This window comes from Phoca vitulina, unplaced genomic scaffold (genome assembly GCF_004348235.1).
Source record: "Phoca vitulina isolate PV1807 unplaced genomic scaffold, GSC_HSeal_1.0 scaffold20, whole genome shotgun sequence".
Taxonomy (NCBI): domain Eukaryota; kingdom Metazoa; phylum Chordata; class Mammalia; order Carnivora; family Phocidae; genus Phoca; species Phoca vitulina.
The window spans coordinates 28,523,161-28,542,018 of record NW_022589723.1 but is presented as its reverse complement, the minus strand read 5'-3'; the positions used below and the strand labels follow the sequence as shown (position 1 = coordinate 28,542,018).

At 45.9% G+C, this 18,858-nt stretch overlaps 1 protein-coding gene across 13 annotated transcripts in view; it reads right to left on the bottom strand.

Moving 5' to 3' along the window:
* TLN2 (talin 2) overlaps positions 1-18,858 on the bottom strand; it is a 421,358-nt gene that overhangs the window by 341,323 nt on the left and 61,177 nt on the right. For 11 of the 13 annotated variants that reach the window (XM_032417149.1, XM_032417150.1, XM_032417148.1 and 8 more), the window contains exon 2: positions 10,406-10,495. The gene's annotated coding sequence lies outside the window, so the exon portion shown is untranslated. Of the gene's footprint in view, positions 1-2,819; positions 2,904-10,405; positions 10,496-18,858 lie in introns of all 13 variants that reach the window. The other 2 variants (XM_032417152.1, XM_032417158.1) reach the window with 1 other exon arrangement.

The following is an 18,858-nucleotide window of genomic DNA, read 5'->3' as shown; positions in this document are numbered from 1 at the left end:
TAGCACCAGTACAGGGCTTCCAGAGGCCGACTCAGAGATGGTCAATTGAGATATAGGCCATGGTGGAGGGCAACCACCCATGTCCCCCGTCTGAGAGACAGCTACTATTTTGGCCCAGCACAGAAGTCTGAGTCACAAGGAAAAGGTAAAGGATACTCATCTCCTCCTACTCCTTAAAGAGGGAAAGTATAAAATAGACTTCAGTCATTTACAAGAAAAACAGTTTTGCCTATTATCAGGGGGAATTTTAATTATTTGGAACATTCATTCATTCTGAATTCCTCCTTGCCAGAGGACACCCAAGTAAAAGAGGTACCACTCCATTTTCACTAGGTTACTTTTTGTCTACCTTGCTCTCAATTTTTTTTTTTTTTTTTTTTTTTTGCATTTCCTGAACATCTTACTCCTAATTCCATCAACCTCAGCTTCCCTTCCCACACCCTCCCCAACAGTCACTCCCCACCCAGGACCAGCAACAGACCATAACTACTTAGTATTTCTGTATTCGGCACAGAAGACTTGATGTTAAAAAAAAAGAAGAAGAAGAAAAAAGAAAAAAAAGTGACACACACTTGACTTAGGTCCCCTCCTCATGCAAAAAACTCCAAAGGTAGAAAAGCAAGTGACATACCAGCATCTTTAAAAATTAAGAACATACACAGCCCTGAGAAGCATTTGCTGATACCAAGGCATAGGAGAAGGAATTAAATTATTAACATCTTTTTGGGGAAGATGGAATGTCTCCACATCTAGTTTTCCTAAGGCTGCCTGTAATTTTTACTACAATTCAGGCACAAGCACAAACTCTGGGAATAGATGCCCAAGCCTATTTAATTCTCTAAGCAGCTGTCTTTGGTATGTGCTGAGGGCCTGCTGTCACTGCTGATTCTTCTCCTGAGGACACTGACAAACGTGTCCCAAGTCACTCAGAGATAACCCCCACCAATAAGCATGGGCATTACAACTGCTCAGATCTAAAAAAAAAAAGAAAAAAAAAATTGAGAAACAAATGAACCCATAAATCAATTAAATCTTAGTAATAGTCCCTTTAATTTAAAGCCCCTGTCCTCAAGGATACTGCCCAAGTCCTATTCCTTTGTGTTCTCCCACTTTTTTTTTTTTTTTTTTAGCAGTATATGAGGATCATCAGGGTATAAGTATTCTTGATCCTTTATTTACAAAGAGTACCATTTTCCCTATGAATCCTAAAGTGGATTGCATGCAGTCATTTTGTTTGTTTCTGTAGCAACAAGTGGGAACAACAGCTCTAGGGGTCAACAAGGTCAAATGTCCAACAGATGTTGGTCCAACAAATGTCCAACATAAAACAGTGAAACTGGAAGAAGTTTGAGAAGCACTAATCCAGGATAAAACTGTCCAAAACCAAACTGGAAGTTTTCAGAGCTCTGAGAAGCCTATCCTTCCCACGCAGCAGCCTCCAGAGTCCTAAGAGTCACATTTCTAAAGGGAGCCTATCATCAGTGTAAGAGCACCCATCACGGGTCTTACCAGCCTGAAATGGTAACAACTTGCAAGCTGACCAAAGCACATTAGGCCAACCTGCCACCAAGTGTCTCAAGAGAAGAGATCCATGGGAAAAGGAATGCAGTGGCAGCACCTGGACGGTCCTCTTTAGCATTTACAGACCTGTCAAGTGCGAGAGAGGAAGAGAGTTCTGTGTCCTAATCGCTCTTCTGCTCCTAGGTAATTCAGAGGCAGCCCGGACAGTCAGATGCCATCAAAGGGAACCCACCGTTCTCAGCACAATTGTGCCCCTACCTCTGTGATGGACCTCACTCTTGCCACATGAGCAGAGATGATGTCGTTCTAACCTCAGGCAATTTCTTCCTCACAATGAGCTGTGGGCTCTGAGGACATCAGCCCTTCTAACTATATTCAAGCACACACCTTGCAGGGAAAAAGGGTGCCCACTTCAGAAAAATCCCATGTGTGAAAAGCACTTGCAAACTCGACATAATTTTAAAGAAGAAGGTTCTCTTTAAATGCCCAGCTTCAAAGGCTCACGTCCTCTAGAATACAGATTAAATCACACCAGTTCAACACCACATTAACCACAGGAGCCAAGCTACCGTGACCAGTAAGTATCAGGACAAAAGGACATCATGTGCCTCCCCATGTGATGTACTCAGAGGCAAAGCATCATTTACACAGCCTTCCTGACAAAAATACACTTCGTGATGAGAGTGAGGAGTTATACAAACCTAAATTGCTACAAAATAATCTGCCCACATTCTTTAAAAATGGCAGTATCATAAAAGAAAAAAAAAAAGGGCAGAGAAACTGTTCCCAACCAAGAGACTAAAGAGATATTACAACGGCACACACTGCAGAATCCTGAGTTGAACCCTAGGTTTAAGGGAGGAATGCTGTGAAGGACATTATTGCGCTAAATGGCAAGATTTAGATACGAATTGTATATTCGGTACAATAGATCAACATTATATAGGTCCTGTTTATACAAACTGAACTGGTTACGAAAAGCAAGGTTCCTGTTCATAGGGAAAACATGAAGTATTTAGAGGTCAAGTGGTACGATGTAACTTTCAAATGGCTCAGAAAATACAAGTGATGAAGACAATGATAAAGCAAATGCAGCAAACGATTTGTAATTGATCATTTACATTTAGGCTACATGAGAGATCAATGTATTCTTGCAACTTTTCTCGAAGTTTGAAGTTATTTCAAAATCAAGTCTTTTAAAATACAAATTCACATTGCAAAGGGTTTCCACGGTAACATCTGTCAACGAAGGCAAGGCCCCCTCCCCATACTATATTTATCTGTCACCATCTACTCACCCACAGAACCAAGTGACTGTGCCCCTCTTCCACCTCCAAGCCAACTGGACACCTGGCTCAAGCTCAGCCATTTAGAGGCATCTCCTAGGAATCAGAAATTGAGATACAAGGACTGAGCCAGGAAGCTGTGAGGTGGTGAGCAAAACTGAGATCTTCAAGTGTGAGGTCTCCATAGGAAGTGTAGGCGCAGAGTTGATCTGGTTTTGATAAGTAGAAAGGGCTGGAACCATACAGAAATATCCAAGAGCTGCTTCTCAAAGAGCAAGCACAAGTGAGCATGCATTGGGGGGGGGGGGGTGTCCCCCAGTGCTCTCCCAGGTACACAGCACATGCTCAATAAAGGTTAGCTGCAATAAGCAGCTACACTGAATGCCACAAGCCCAACCCACTTCATTTAAGCTAGCTCACTTGTGCCTGTTCCCTGGTACAGGAAGCCTTGACAATAGACCTCCATCAATGCAATGGGATCACAATCACCCTACACTCTTCCACAAGCAGGGCAGAACTCCTACTGCAGCTACTCACCCCCCACTCTCATGCCTCTGCCCTTTCTCCCCCCCATTAGGAAGGGATGGCTCTTCTTGTTCTCCTCAGGCCCACAGCCTGTTACCCAGGGACAAGCTGGTTGTAACGAAGGGTACAGCCTGTGACAGGAACCATGCCACCTCCACAGGGCATCACACAGCACAGCCAACAGCAAGAAGGACAAGACTTGGGCCCTGAGCAGTCAGAACACCTGGATCTTTGAGCCTACTTCTGCCATTAACCTCTCTGTCAAGCCTAGGAAACCACCACGTTTGTTAGACCCTGTGGTAGACGCCTGTGGTAGATGGAATGGGCCCCCAAGAGGTCTATCTCCTAATCTGCAGGACCTGTGACAATGTTACATCCCAAGGCACCACTGACTTTGAAGATATGCTTAAGGACCTTGAGCTGGTGAGATTTTTCCTGGATTATCTGGGTGATCCCAGTGGAATCAATAAGGTCCTCAAATGCAGAAAATGTTTCTCAGCTGTGGTCAGAGGGCGATCTCCTGTAACTGTACTTGAAGATGGAGCAATGGGGTCACCAGCCAAGGAAAGCATGTGGCCTATAGAAGCTAGAAGAGACAAAGGAATGGGTTCTCCCCTACACCTCAAAAAGGAACACACCCCTGCCCACACCTTAATTTTAGCCCAGTGAGACATGTAATTCTGTAGATTAGAAGTCTGATAACACATTAGTGGTGTCTTGAGTCTTTCAGTCTGTGGTCCTCTGTGTCAGCAGCAGTGGAAAACCGATACAGACCTTATTCCCTCATCTGGACATGAGTGAGTTCTCATCCTTTCTGAGAGAGGGGATTAGTGGAGCCTAGAGACCACCTCTTGACTTCCCAGAAGCCCCTGGGGTGCCCCTTGGTGAAAAACCTGGCCCTTTAACAGAAGGATGTCTACAGGTAATTAATTCACAAAACCAATGACCTCCGAAACAGACTGAACTTACTTGATATCATCTGCTATTGTTTTGTACAATGTTTTGCCACCAGAGTTTTTTTCAGTAATAAAAATAGAGTATGTCCCAAGTTACTAATTGGCAGATCCCAGTGGCCTAGAGCGCTAGCATCCGCTTCATCAGAAAGCTCTCCCCCCAACCCCCCAGCAGCCACTCCCACTCCAGAGGGCTTTAGTGCGGCCTCTGATCCCGTAGTGAACTCAACATGGCCTCCTTCCAGCTTTCTGAGTCATCCTCACCACTGCAGGTCCAAGCAGCCGCAGCTGGACTGTGCACTCCAAACAGCAAAGCCCAAACCCGGCCCTGGAAATTCAGCAGCTGCACAGAGGTCACCGGCCCTCCCTCCTCCCACCTCATTACTTTCCCTCACATCTTCTCCACTCAACTGCCCTTTCGTCTCGAGGGAACCACGCAAGGGGCCCAACGATGTGCTGCCAAACTTAATCCATGGGTGCAGCGATGTGCTCCGGCTACAGAGCTGAGCTCCTCCACTCTCAGAAGGGCGTTTGAGGGCATTTTTTTATCGCGGAAATATTTCTATTGAACAAAACATCTGGGGGAGACAGCTACTGTCCTGACAACTATGTGGTCTCATGAGTCAGGCCGGTGCCAAGCCTTGTGGCCGTTTTCTTAGAGCACAGACTGTTTGAGCTTCCACTTCTTCATTCTACTGTCAGCTGCAGCATGCGCACCCCCAACGAGAGCAGTTCCCGGGGAAGGAGGTCAAGGCAAATCCAGGAGCAAAGAATGGTAATTGCTTTTGATGATCTTCACTGCATCTACTCAAAACCGAAGCCCACCAGGGAAGCCGCCCAAGAGATCCATCTGGAGATCAAGAACTTCATTTTTTAAAGGCAAGAGTATGTATACACCAAGGACTTGTACTAGATGTGGTTCTGGCCCAAAAGAGGTCTGCTCTAAGTGCAGGAATCGGCCAGACAGGGCACCGGCCGCTATACAGAAGGAAAAAGCCTGTCTTAGGGTGGGCAGGTCAGCAAAACTCATCCCACAGGAAATTTTCTCAGCCTTTTCTCATCCTGTCATCATCCACTCCTGTTCGAGAGCAGATCTGCCACAGATACCTGCTAAGTGGGACCATGACTCTGCCCTGGAGAAATGTGCTTCTGACAAATGTCCGTCATCCTGGGTGCCTGGGACACCCCAGAAAGAGACTGCCCGGCATGGCCACAGCAAGCAGGTCAAGGAGTTTCCCCCTGAGCCAGAACACAGGGGGAGGAACTGGACAAGGGAGAGAGGCCAGGGCCGCTGTGGGCAGCAAGGAGCAACCTCCAGCCTGACCCACATCTTCCCTCTCAAACACGCTTGAACAGAAGTGGTCACTCCTGAGCATTTATCAACACTCGGCACCAATGGGTATAAACAAGAACAGGTGGGAGGCAGAGAAAAGGAGCCATCGGAGGGGACCAGGCAAACTCAGAGGGCCTCTGTAAGGGGGCCGTGAAGGCTCAACTGTAGAACCAGGAGAGACATCTTGGTAAACCCCATCTGGTTAGAGACTGTTTGAAGCTCTATGGACTTCCAGATCTGGCACGGCCATATTTTGGAAGCCTTCTTCTATTTATTTGGCTTTCAAAATGACAAAAATTTTAAGATCAACATTCTGTGTCAACGAGGGCCTTCACGCCGTTGTTAGGAATATACATTAAATCGTCTTTTGAAAGGTCAATTTGTAAAAGGTGTCTATCTTTTGACCTTGAAATCCTACAGCAATGCCCTTATGGTCTTCAAAGATGTATTAAAAAATACTCATTGCAATATTATCAAGTAAATAAGTAAATGGGGAGACAGAGGGCAAGAAGCCCAGCCAGCAACCAGGAAGTGAAAGGTCACATAATTTTTTTTTTTTTTTTTTTTTTTTTTTTTTTACAAGAGGGATGTCTGGGTGGCTCAGTTGGTTAAGCATCTGCCTTCAGCTCAGGTCATGATCTCAGGGTCCTGCTCAGCAGGGAGCCTGCTTCTCCCATTCCCACTCCCCCTGCTTGTGCTCTCTCTCTGGCAAATAAATAAATATTTAAAAAAAAAATTTTTTTTTTTACAAGATAAGATGTTAACAATTAAAGAAATAGGCAGTTAAATTCAGGATAGATTTTTATTAGCATGGAATCAATGTCTATGATACATTCATTTTTAAAGTGTCATGCACAATAGTGCACTGTATTTTGTTAAAAAATGCTTTCTCACAAAGGGGCACAATGAGGACTTTATGTAGAGTCTTGATACCACCTTGAAAAAGTTTCTTCTTCTCTCAAGAAGCAAAGAGGGTTAACAATATCATCTGGTGTGCTTTGAACCAGTAAGAGCTCTGTCTGTGAGGGGGAAGAAGTAAAAGCTGACAGATTCCGTTAGTCATTCCTTTAATCAGCAATCATCGCCTTTCTTTTTTAATAAAAAGAAACATGCCTTGGAGGGTCCCAAATGAGAACAGGAATTGTGATTGGATGTTACCATGGACCCACAATTTCAGACAAGGTAATAAACTGGTACTAAAATAAAATCTGTTTGCGAGAATAGGGGTACGTATGGGTTGCAGGCAAAATCATTCCACGCCCCCCAACCCCAAGTGCCCTGTAAGCAATGCTGGCTTTAGGGTTGGGACATTTTGAATGGCAGACATTGACGGAATCCTGTCTTGAAGCAGGGGCAGGAAGGATGGCAAGTAAACGTATGAATACTGTTTAACACTCCGTTTTAAGGGAGGAAAAGCCCGTATCTCTGTCCCGTAGCATCCTAAAATTTGTCACACTGTGATTTTTTTTTTTTTTAAAGATTTTATTTATTTATTTGACAGAGAGAGAGAGAGCGAGAGCAGGAACACAAGCAGGGGGAGTGGGAGAGGGAGAAGCAGGCTTCCTGCCGAGCAGGGAGCCCGATGTGGGACTCGATCCCAGGACCCTGGGATCATGACCTGAGCCAAAGGCAGACGCTTAACGACTGAGCCACCCAGGCGCCCCTGTCACACTGTGATTAAAAAAAAAAAAAAGTACATTCTGGTACAAAGAGGGGGACCAGTCCCAAGTTTGGCATGCAACACAGGCCCAGAAAGCCACAATCCTTGGCAGGGGTCACCAGTATGAGGAATATCAATACGAAGGATCAGCAGGTCCCTTTTTAAACATCTTTCCCTTCCTTTTCTTCTTTTAAAATAACAGATTGTAAATTACTATTGTAACTTTGTAAAGTAAAAGGACCTTAAAAAAAAAAAAAATACAAACCTGTTGAAGGAAAGAATGTTTTTTAAGATACTTATCCAACATCTTCCACCCCATTCGCTCTCTCCCATTACCACAAATAAATTCAGACTCCAGAAAGGACATCTTCTGAAGTCCACAAAAGGCAAGGAAACGCCTACCATCGTGTTTACTTGTGAAGGCTGATAATTACCAGAGACCAACGTGACCACCGTTTGCTCAGGGATTCATCAGCAGTGCCTATTAATTCATTGTTCTTCCGATAGGTTACTTTAGATAAGCACATGGAAGAAGGAAATTACTTTGTGGGGTTCATTTAACACACGTTTATGGAGCTCAAGGCTGAGTGCTGGGCCCTGGGATACAAGGATGGATGAAGCAGAATCCCTGTCCTCAAGGGGCTCATTTCTACAAAGAAATTGGCCTCAAACAAAAGAAAAGAGCTCGGCTGGAGGGAATGCAGCCAGAAACAGGTGGCAAAGGACACTTCAGCCAGCCCTCGAATGAGCAGCTGGGATGTGTACGTAGTACTCTAAGAGCATCGTATCTACAACCACTCTCTGTGCCAGCGAAAGTCCTCGCCCTCCTTTTGCTGTTGCGGAAACAAACCCAGAAAATAGAAGGCCAAAATAGAGGCGCCTCATCAAAACCTTAAAACCCATAAAGCACTACAGTTGTATATCTGATCCAGAACAGAGAAAATAACCCTGAGCAGAGAAAGGTTTCTTCGAGATGGTCTTTCATACAGCAATTCTACACAGTGGCCAGGAAATGGTCTTGAGGACACAGCGAATCAGCCTGAGCCCTCGCCTTCCGCCTCCAGCCATGAGCTATGGATGACTAAGTTGTAGCACCAGCTCTAGGGACCACCGGGAGCCAACAGTCCCCTCAGAGAGCTGGTCCTAGGGAAGCTGGCTGAGGCCAACAGAGGTGGGCAAGAAGTGGGCCTCCTAGATGAATACACAACTCTCTCTCTTTGTCCATTTCTGCCCCACACTGACCAAGCTCCTCCTCTAACTCGAGGGGCTAGAGTGCCTAGAGGCAACATTTTAAAGCTGACACACAGGGAAAGGCCATATCCACAGGTATCATGAGAGAGGGTAAGACGGAAGAAAACACAAATCATCAGCAACTCCATCTTGCTACCAGCAGTAAAATCCCATTTTTAGTCGGGATTCAGGTGGTAAAGGCCAGAGGGGGAAGAGCTCTGCCTGAAGGCTGGACCCCAAATGCACCTGCTGTGTCACTAGGTGAGTTCCTTCATCCCAGCCTCGGTCTTGCCCTCTGTAAAATGGTGACTGCCTGCCTCGGGGGCTGGAGGGAGGGCTAAGACCTAAGACTGTGTGCCAGGCTCTTAGCCTAGTGCCTAGTACATTGTGAGTACTCCCTAAATGGCTGTTGGAACTGCTAACTACTCATGTGGTGTATCCGTGTGGCTTCTCTTGAGAGCAACAGGACTTTTGAAAGGTCTGACTACAGCCGTGCTGAGCCTGCCACAATGCCATGAACAACCCCAGGGCCAGCTCATCGCTGGGACTCGAGACACCCCCTTTGGTAGCAGTGACCTGAACCCCTCCTGCCACTCCTCTTAGCCTCTCTCGGCCGGCTCTGAGGTTTCGGTGGCGTGCAGGTGCCAACATGTTCTCTCTTCTCAACCCCCGACTTGGGAACCATGTTGGCCCAGCTGAAAGAGCTTGCTCTTGAGAAAGCCCCTCCGTATTTCCAGAAAGGCTGACTTATACTGCTGAGACCCCGCAGGGTTTTAGCTCATGAATCTGAGGAGCACAGTAAGATTGCACTGACAAAACTACAACTTAGGATCGTCATGAGGTACGAGCACATGGACACAGGCGAGGTAACAGGCTCCCACGCTTTTCAGCTGGGCTCCTATTTCAGCATACCCAGCCTCACGCAGCAGAGGGAGGCAGACCAGCCAGACAAAATTCTGCCACACACACACCCACCACCACCACCACCACCACCACCTCCCCCAGCAGTTCCCCAAAGGTCACACTCAAAGGCAAGTGTCATGTGCTCCAAGAACCTTAGACCTTCTCCAAACATGACCTACACAAGAGTAGCATTGACACCACTTGGAGCTTGTTAGAAATGCAGAATCTCAGGCCCCACCCAGACCCACCCAGTCAGCATCTGCTTTTTAACCAGATCCCCAGGTGACACTGGGGTTGTGACCATGTAGCTTTTACTTGGTCTTGCTCTTCCCTCATGGAAGTTCCACGACAGCCCAGACTGGGCCTACCTTAACCACTGGCACATAGTAAACACATTCATTCACGCAACGAATATTTGAGTACGAATGGGTGGTCGATCAAATAACTGAAGAGACCAATCCTGTTTTAAGTGCAAAGAAAAATGCAGGCAAGGATGTAAAGGAAAGATCGAGAGATAGAATATGGGGGGAGGGGTTGGAGGAGAGGGTCTTGAAAGGAGTCAGGTAAGGCCTCTCTGAAAGGGAGGGTAACAGGAGAATAAGACACGATGGCTGAGGAGGAACACGTGAGCTAAGACGAGGTCCGGCAGAGGCACAGCGCCTGCCTTTGCCCCCATGAAGTCTGTCCCTGTAGGCTATGGATGTAGCCTATGTAGATGGACAGTCAGTATTTGGCTCTGGGGTACAACCAAGAAGCTCCAAGGAGGCAGCTTCAGAAGGCCCCATGCCCTTTATGGCTGCTGGGGGCAGAAAGGTCAGAAAGGCCATGTGTATGGTCACAGCTGCCATTTCCAAGGCTCCTGGAGCTGCATGTGAGAAAGACAGCCCCTCAGGCAGATCTGGCTGGACGCTGGGACTACTGGCCACAACCCTCCAGCCCTCAAATTCCACACGTCTACAGTTGCATGCCAAGTAGAAACGTGCAGATTACTCACTATTTTCAACAAGTTGATCCAGGAGTTTGTGGGCAGCAAGACATCCAAGGGTCCAGGAACCCAGTCCAGATGTTACCCTACAACAGCGCGCTGGCAAAAAGGAGACAAATGACATGTGTTAGGGCAGGTGGCCATGTCAGTAGGGATGCAATGTGCGCCCTACACCGAAGGACACCAGTGGGGTTCAGATGAGAGAGTGGGCAGAAAAAGAAGACTCCCAAGGCAAATAGTCTCTGAGCACCTTGTAGTCCTACAGTAGACAACCCCTCTGTCCTCAGTCTTGGGAGGGGCACCATCCCACCCCAGCAGCTCCTAGAGCAGCCTCTCTACAGATCCCCCCAACATGGCGCCCCGGCTGCAAAGTGTCCTTGGAGGTCATTGGATCCATCCTGTCTTTACAAAGGAGAAAAATCAAGACTTCAAGGGGAGCTGCCTTGCCCAAAATTAGCAACAAGTACTGGCAACACCAGGAATGGAATCACAGAATCAAGTCTATAAAGCTTAAATTTACCTGTAAATTACTTTCCTTAATAAAACTCAGTTTCTAAATGTTACTCTTATTCCATCTGGCTCTTAACTGATGAAACAAGACAGAGCAGCCTGCATTTCCAAATCTTAATCCTTCCCCTAAATTCTCCCCTCTCCCCAATCCCCAAAGACTTCAACAGCCTAAGTGAAACTCCTGGTTTTTTTTCAAAAGCAACATTTAAAAGAAAAAGAAAATCTTATACATTTGAGTATGAGAAGTATAAAAACTTTGTAAACGAACAAAAAAAATTAACACCTAAAAAGTCTCAATTTAGGAGATATAAGGAACACAGAACCAGAACAAAAGCTCCTCTCCCAGACATCGAGTTTATAGACCCAAGAGACCAGAACACACCCAGGAAATGCTCAGAAGCTCTAAGTAGGGCATTTCAAAAATGGGTGGGCTAAGACTGTTGTCAATGGTCATTCTGTTAAAATGATATGGATGCTCAAAAGGCTAATTCTCTAGGAAAGGAGTCTGATTACGTTTTTAAGTTGATCTTCATCCAATTATATATTTAAACCATAATCATGGAAATAGCTCTTTCCCTGGGGTTTTAGTTCCAGCTGACCCTGACAAGTTCAAGGCATCCCTAGGCACATCACACCTAACTCTGCTGTCCTCCTGGTACCTTATCCATAAAAAGAACATGAACGGGGTAAAACTCAGGTGTCCCTCAGCCAAGGAACTCAACAATTCCCTCCCATTGCTGGAACAACGCTGAAAGTACCTCACAGTAAGTCAGCTCACACGAAGCATCATTACTCCCCTACTTTGAAGAAGTCAATGTCCGTCATTATAAATTTAAATTGCTGCATCTCTTAAGGAAAAGACTAGGGAGTTGGTAATAACAATAGCTGCATTCTGTTTCTAAGGAGGGAGCGTCAGCAGTGACAGATCTGCCCCCCCCTCACTAAATGGGTATTTGGATGTGTTTCCCCAAAGGTCCAGTATTTATAAGGCAGAAGTTAGGGTTTTCTCTTGCATCAAGTGGAACTTAGGCAGTGAGGTCATTTGTTTTGAAACTACAACAACCATCCCAATTCCCGCGCCCCCCCCCCCCCATTTTGGCATTCTCCTTAGTTACTCTGGGTCAAGAAAAGGAGATGCAGGTTTCAGAGAGCATGTAAAGCCTGCCGGGCCACCCGCAGCACGGTCAAGAATTCCACCCTGGACAATCCACAGTGTAACTTACTGCTCATTTCCCTTTCAACACTCAGGCACGCTCAGACATACAAAGTCAACGCAGACCTAACAGATTTCAACAAGTCTTCCACAGCTACAGCCTTCATTTAAAAAAAAAAACAAAAAAACACCACCTACCATGATGGCTACATTATTCCTTACCCTTACGGAGAAGGAGGGTCCACAAACTCCTCTGGAAGTATCACGGGACTCTTTCACCCAAAAGAACATAACGCATACGACTTCAAAGAGTTCATAGGCCACCTAAAGTTTCTCTCTGTACATCTGGCTAAGGACCCCCGCTGGACTAAAACGTTATAAGAAGTCCCCTTTTCTAATTCTCTCCGAACTTTCTATGACCCCTTTGTAAATGGGGGTGTGAATGACAACCCCATTTACAAAGTGATACACAAGGGCAGGGCCAACTGAGAAAATTGACTTCTGGTAGCATTTCAGGTGGAAAAAGTCAGACCCGCAGCTAGCAACGCCCACAGCAGTTTGAGAGCCCTCTGCTCCTCCAGGCATCCTTTGCCGTTTCTGCAGGAAGCTTCCCAAAGCTATGTTTGTACTTGGTCATTGATTTTTCCAAAACCAAGAATGAAATGAACATCAGGGAACAAAAATGCACGTTATTTAGGAATGCATACATAGGTACTAACAATAAGAAAGGCAGGATTGGTTAAAAAAAAAAAAAAGTTAAGACACTTGTCACCTCTGCGGTGACAGGGGATCCTGTACTGTATTTGGAACACTGCTTTCTTACCCTGGCTGTGGGCTTCACAGACGTTCAATTTACCTTCAAACTGTGCCTAGACATTTTATATACTCTTCTATGGATGTGTCACAAAGCAATTTTTTTTTCTTTTTTGGGGGGAGTTGGGAGTCAGGTCAATGACAAGAACTTCCAGCCCCCATTTAAGACACACCACTAAGCCTGTGGAATGAGGTCTGTGCTTGTCAAAGGGTGGGGCCCACAAAGGAACAGTGAAAATTCTGGCCCCAGGGGCACTGTCTATAAATACATTTTCATTTTTAAATGTCCACGCCCTGGGACAGTCCTGTGCTCTGGGGCTGAGGCCACGCTGACCTCTGGTATTGCCTGTCACTCTGGGAAAAGCTGGTGTTGGGTTTCTGCAAACCCAGTGGTCTTTCCTCTTATATGCTCTGCAAGCCTATTTCCTGTGGCACATTCTGTTACCATGAACTAGCTCAGTAAGTCTTCCTGATCAGCTGAGAAGAGAGTGAAGGCCCAGAGGCTTCACAAGTTTGGAGGAACACTTGACCCTTCCCCCTCCTCAGCTGGATACAAAGGCCAGGGTTCCTTACATATTCTCATCCAGGAGCCTCATCAATACTTGACCTTCCTGAGGCACCTGGGAGGCTCAGTCGGTTAAGCGGCTCTCTTCGGCTCAGGTCACGATCCCAGGGTTCTGGGATCGAGCCCCATATCGGGCTCCTTGCTCAGTGGAGAGCCTGCTTCTCCCTCTCACTCTGCCTGCCGCTCCCCCTGCTTGTGCTCTCTCTCTGTGTCAAATAAATAAAAACTTAAAAAAAAAAAAAAAAAAAAAAAAAGATTGAACATACCCAAATTTTCAAAAAACAAAAAAACAAAAAAAAACTTGACCTTCCTCAGGAGAATTCTGCTCATTCAGGGAGTGGTCAAGTGACCGGCTTATCAAAAAAAAAAAAAAAAAATAGGTGAAACAAGTAGGGTCTCAATTCCTAGCCCTTTGCACACATTTACCAATATCATCTTGGCCAAATAAGGAGAGCATGCAATTCAGAAACGAGCCCTGTTTTGCAACAGACAAAGCTGCCACTTTTATTTTTTGGTTATAATTGCCAAACATTGGCACCAGGACATTCAACAACATTTTCACTCGTTCGGGACCGCTTGGACTGATACCCTGGGTAGACACACCGTAGCATGCGCCTTTAATAAAGGAAGCGCTGCAGTCCCTCATCTCTGCTTAAGAGGCTCTTCTCCTCACTCAAACCTGGTTTAAAAAAGCAAAGCAAAAGCCTAAGTAAAAAACAGAACCCACTCTTTAATAGGTCACTGTCTTTAGAAGTTAACATTCCACTAGATCCTGCCATCTCTGTAACCCAAGACAGGCCTGGCTTTCCTGTGTGTGCACGCATGGATCCCAGTTTGAGTGTGTGTAGATGTGTGTGAGCATGCATGCAAGTGTACGTACATAACAGGCCCAACATTCTTCTTGACGGATTCAAAACAATAGCTTCCAGGGAAACCATCGCTAGGAGTTCAGGAAAAGTAAAGGCCTGCCAATTCCAGGAGGACAAAGGGTTTCAGCAACTAACAAGGGAACAAAATGGTTTCATGCCCCTTTTGCACTGAGACTCTAAGTGGGATCCTTCTCAAATTCAGAGTGCTCACTTACAGGCACGGTCACTGTTCCCACCCACTGTGACCCGGAGGGGAGAACAGCCCAACCGGGAAACAAATTCCAGAGGTAGCTTTTTTATGTTTAACCCAGACAATCTGCAGATGAGACTCTTCAGCCAAGGAGGGGGCTGACACTCGCAATGAGGAGCAAGTCCCTGGCGTTAGTCACTCCATCTAACAGCTAGTTCCTTCCCATCAAGGCCTGGGCCAGGACTGAAAGTAGACCCTCCAACGACAACCCTGCATTTCTGGGGCACGGGACTGTGCTCAAGTGTAATTCCTAGTGACTTCCACATGCCTTGGAGAACACAGGCAGGAAAAGGCCACACCTCCAGGCCTCAGGGTGCCTCTCCCCGCGTGCCCTGGGTAATGGGATGGCACACAGTCCTGAAGGGGTGGGAGAGACGCATGAATATAGCTCTGTTCTTGTAGCCCTCACGTTTGCCCCTTTTATTACACACCCAGATGACAGGCACGTGCTGAGTGCTAGGAGAAGGTGGTAGTTCCTTTTAAGGTGAAAAAGTTTTAAAGATTCTTCCCTGCAAATGCGCAAGCACTTGTGCGCATGTGCACACACACACAAAACTAATAGTTGTACTTCTGGTATCCTTGGAGATAGGAGATTAAGATAAAAATGCTCTAAAATAAATTTTTAATTAACCCCACTCTCTCCTACATACATTTTTAAAATAGCAAAGTAATTCCAGGACAGTTTTATTCCATATGCAATACTTGACACAGAAGGATTAAGGATCCCATGACTAACTCCCACACACAATAGCCTGTGTTCTGCCCCAAACTAGGGCTGGGGTAGTGGCTGGGGGATTAAAATGACCCCAAAAAAGCCCCGAAATACTGGCCATACTTCAAGGCTAAGCTGTTGGAAGGCAACTTTAGGTCCCACGTGAAGGTAGGAAATATTTAAGTAAGCCACAACCGCGTCATGTCAAACAGCTGGTGGTCTTCTCCAGCGCCCCATCCCAACCAGTGCTCCCTCACACACTCTCCTGTAATTCCCTGTGCAGGTTTTGGGAAATCCCCACCAGCGCGCTTTTCATATTGGTCTAGAATCCTAATCCTCTCTTCTCTCCTGTCTCAGCTTGGAGCTCCTACAGAGCAAGGACTGCCCTTTCCTGGAGGCATTCCTCGCACCTTACAGAGGGCACCCAGTAGGCTCAGAGCCAGGGAACAGTGAAAAGAGGCAGTAAGGATTCTTTACAGACAACTTGACAGACAACTAACAGTTAAGAATTTGGGGATGAAGAAGAGTATGACTGGACCTCTTCCGAGTACAGCCTGAGTCCGTGATTCCACATTCAGGTTTGAAAACTTACAACTGAAATAAAGATACAAGAAAAAAAAAAAAAAAAAAAAAAAAAATCAACGGTCTTCCCAAAGGCCCAGGCTACGTGAGCAGCCTGGCTTCCCCATCAATCAGTCTGACAGCAGCAGAAAGACCCAAATTTAGACTCAAAGGTGTTCATTTTCTTCTTTCCTGTGCCTTTCTATCCTGCCTGTTGTACTGCCTTCTCTACCTCCTTTCTCCCTTCTCCCCTGGGTATGTTCTCCACCACACTGAGATTTCTTACCTTGGGATAGGAAGCCCTGCACAATTAGACCCCTACATGATTTGCCCCGACTCAGCCCCTTCCCACAGACACACACACAGACACGCCTCCATGAACCACAAATCAGGCTCCAGAGTGTTCCGGGGAGAATCCCACCGCTTCCTGCCTTCCACTCACCCACTTCAGGGTCTGTGCTCAAGTCACACTCCTTCCAGGAAAGCCCAACCAGCATCACTGGATATAAATCTACCTTCCCCCAAAATCCAGCTCACATTCCTTCCCAGCCTCTAAGACAACCCCTCTGATGCTCCCAAACAAAATGAGTCTTTCCTTCCCCTACATGCTGTCGGCTTTTGTCTCACTATGGGAGACCTCAAACCTCTCACCTCCCTGAGAGTTCCTGACAGGTCAGGAAGCCACCACCTTTACCTTTGTGCCCTACAGAGCATCCAACATAAACCTTGGCCAACAGTGAGGACTCAGTTACCTATGAAGTGACCATGCCTTAGTGTTTCAAGGGTTCTTGTGGGTGGCTCTCAGGGTGCCCATTTTAGAATCAAACCACGCACACTGACAGCCTGAACAAGAGGATAGGTTTGGGTTTTTTTTGGGGGGGGGGGTGTTTATTAAGAGTTTTACACACACACACACACACACAGCACTAACACAAGTATTCAATCACATCAGTCCACCCCGTTCAGGCCCTATTTCCCCAAGGGCTGAACACCCCACTTCCTCTGCAAAGCTGGTGTTCCTCCGGGACCTACTCGGAAAGTACGCGACTTTGGAATACACAGGCACACTTTTCTTTATGAAGGACACAGCTTCTGGGGAAGTAGCATTGTTAAAGCAACTATATTTATACATTCATTCTACAGCCACGGACTTCTTGAGACAGATCAACCTCCACACTTTTTCTTCTGATTCCCTGGGTGCGTCCTGTGGGTCTAGAATTTACACCATTCCCTTGATCCTAAGATGCATTCGCTTATGAACAGATAGAAATGGCAATGTTGTTAATGCTCATCTCAGATGAGAAGTCTGCATACACACTCCAAGGAAAATAAGGAAGCAGTGTAGGACCCCAGTCAAGAAGCCTCTGGAATCTTTTTCCAAACACAAATGTTTCTCATTTGGTCCAGGCTCTGTTTCAATTACACGCCAAGAAAAGACAAAGAAAAACCCCTGCCTGCATGAAGACATTATAAATTATCTTTGTTACGTCACATAGTAAAGTTGCCTCACATAAGGTAATGTTGACAAATGGTTACAGGAGCAGTTTTACTCAGCAACTGCTTTATTCCTAGGTGTTCTTCATTCCTAGGTGTCTGCCAGGCACCCGCCTTATTGCTCTCCAGAAACCAGATAGTGTGGGGATGTGGGGTCCCGTCTGAAGCTTTTGACGTTAATTTCTAAAGAATGGTCATGAACATCAACATCAAAAAACAACTCCTTTGTAACATTAAATAACTTCAGAAACAAAAATTGACTGGATGGAGTGTCTTACTCTTCTAACTTTCCCCAGCTAGGTAATTTTGCCAGTCAGTCGTTTTAACTTTCAACATTGACTCCAAGGCCAACTTCATTGATGCCATTTCAAATAAATTTATAACAGCATGCGATTTCCTCTGGCACATCTTGTAGATTAGGTCAACTCTCAGGTAATGTGCTGAAATCCTTAGCGTCCCACAACAACACTAGGACCATCCCCTTTTCAGTGTTGTTTACAGGCCAATGCAAGCCAAAAGTTTTCCCATTTAAGCCAAAAGGAAAGAAGGTAAACTTTGAAGTACGTGAATTCTTAAAGGCTAGACAACCTTTATTATCATGATCCCTTTTCCCCTAAGGTCCTCTCTGTTGCTGAGCATGTGAACTTACCTTAGATTCTACACCAAGGTTTTTTTTATTCCCACAAGAAATTTTACATGTAGAAGTAATTTTGGAGATCCCTGGGCCCATGACTTGGCAAACTCTGCCAGAATTTTCCAACAAAATGGGGGGGGGGGGGCAGGGAAGCACCTGACATGGAGAAGAAATTCACAGCAAGCATTAAATTGCCCTCATTTATTGAGTTCAATGTTCTAGCTTAAATTCAGATCATGCAAGTTTTGCACTTATTCAATACGTGCATGCTTGCTTTCATTCAAAAGTAACCTTGTGTCTTCCAAATTTCCTGAGCAAAATCAAGGCTCCAATGAGAGTCTTAGGTTTATCCTATGGTCTCATATACCTTGCTTCACCATGCAGCACTTCACCCCCATCCAGGAAGCAGGAATCTTGACTGTGCCCTTCCTTCTAAGGCTAAGGAACCTACCGCCCAAATGTTTGGTGACTTGACCAAAAGAGTGTAAGGCTGGCCCAGGTACAGTACCCAGGTCTCCGGGCTCTCTCTCTTCGCAGCCACTGATTCACAGCAACTACTAAATGCATCAAGCCATGGTCTACTTCAATTTCTGTGCCCACACCTGCTCTGTATTTAGAGAAGTTTAAGTTATTAAGCATTCTCTTCCAAGCTTACACCAAGGTTTGCAAAATGGGAGACCAATCCATCACCATTTTCAGATTGCCAAAATCTCCTCCGCCTTCAGAGCATTTTGACTTCTTCCCTACTCACTACACACATTGTCCCCATGCACAACCATTAGCTAAAATCAGAAGTACAAGCTGCTTAGTGGAGACAAGTTCTCTGTGTCCAAAATCTAAGGAGAAAAACCGCAATTAAATCTGCTCAAGGGAAAACCGTCATCCCAAACACAATGCAATT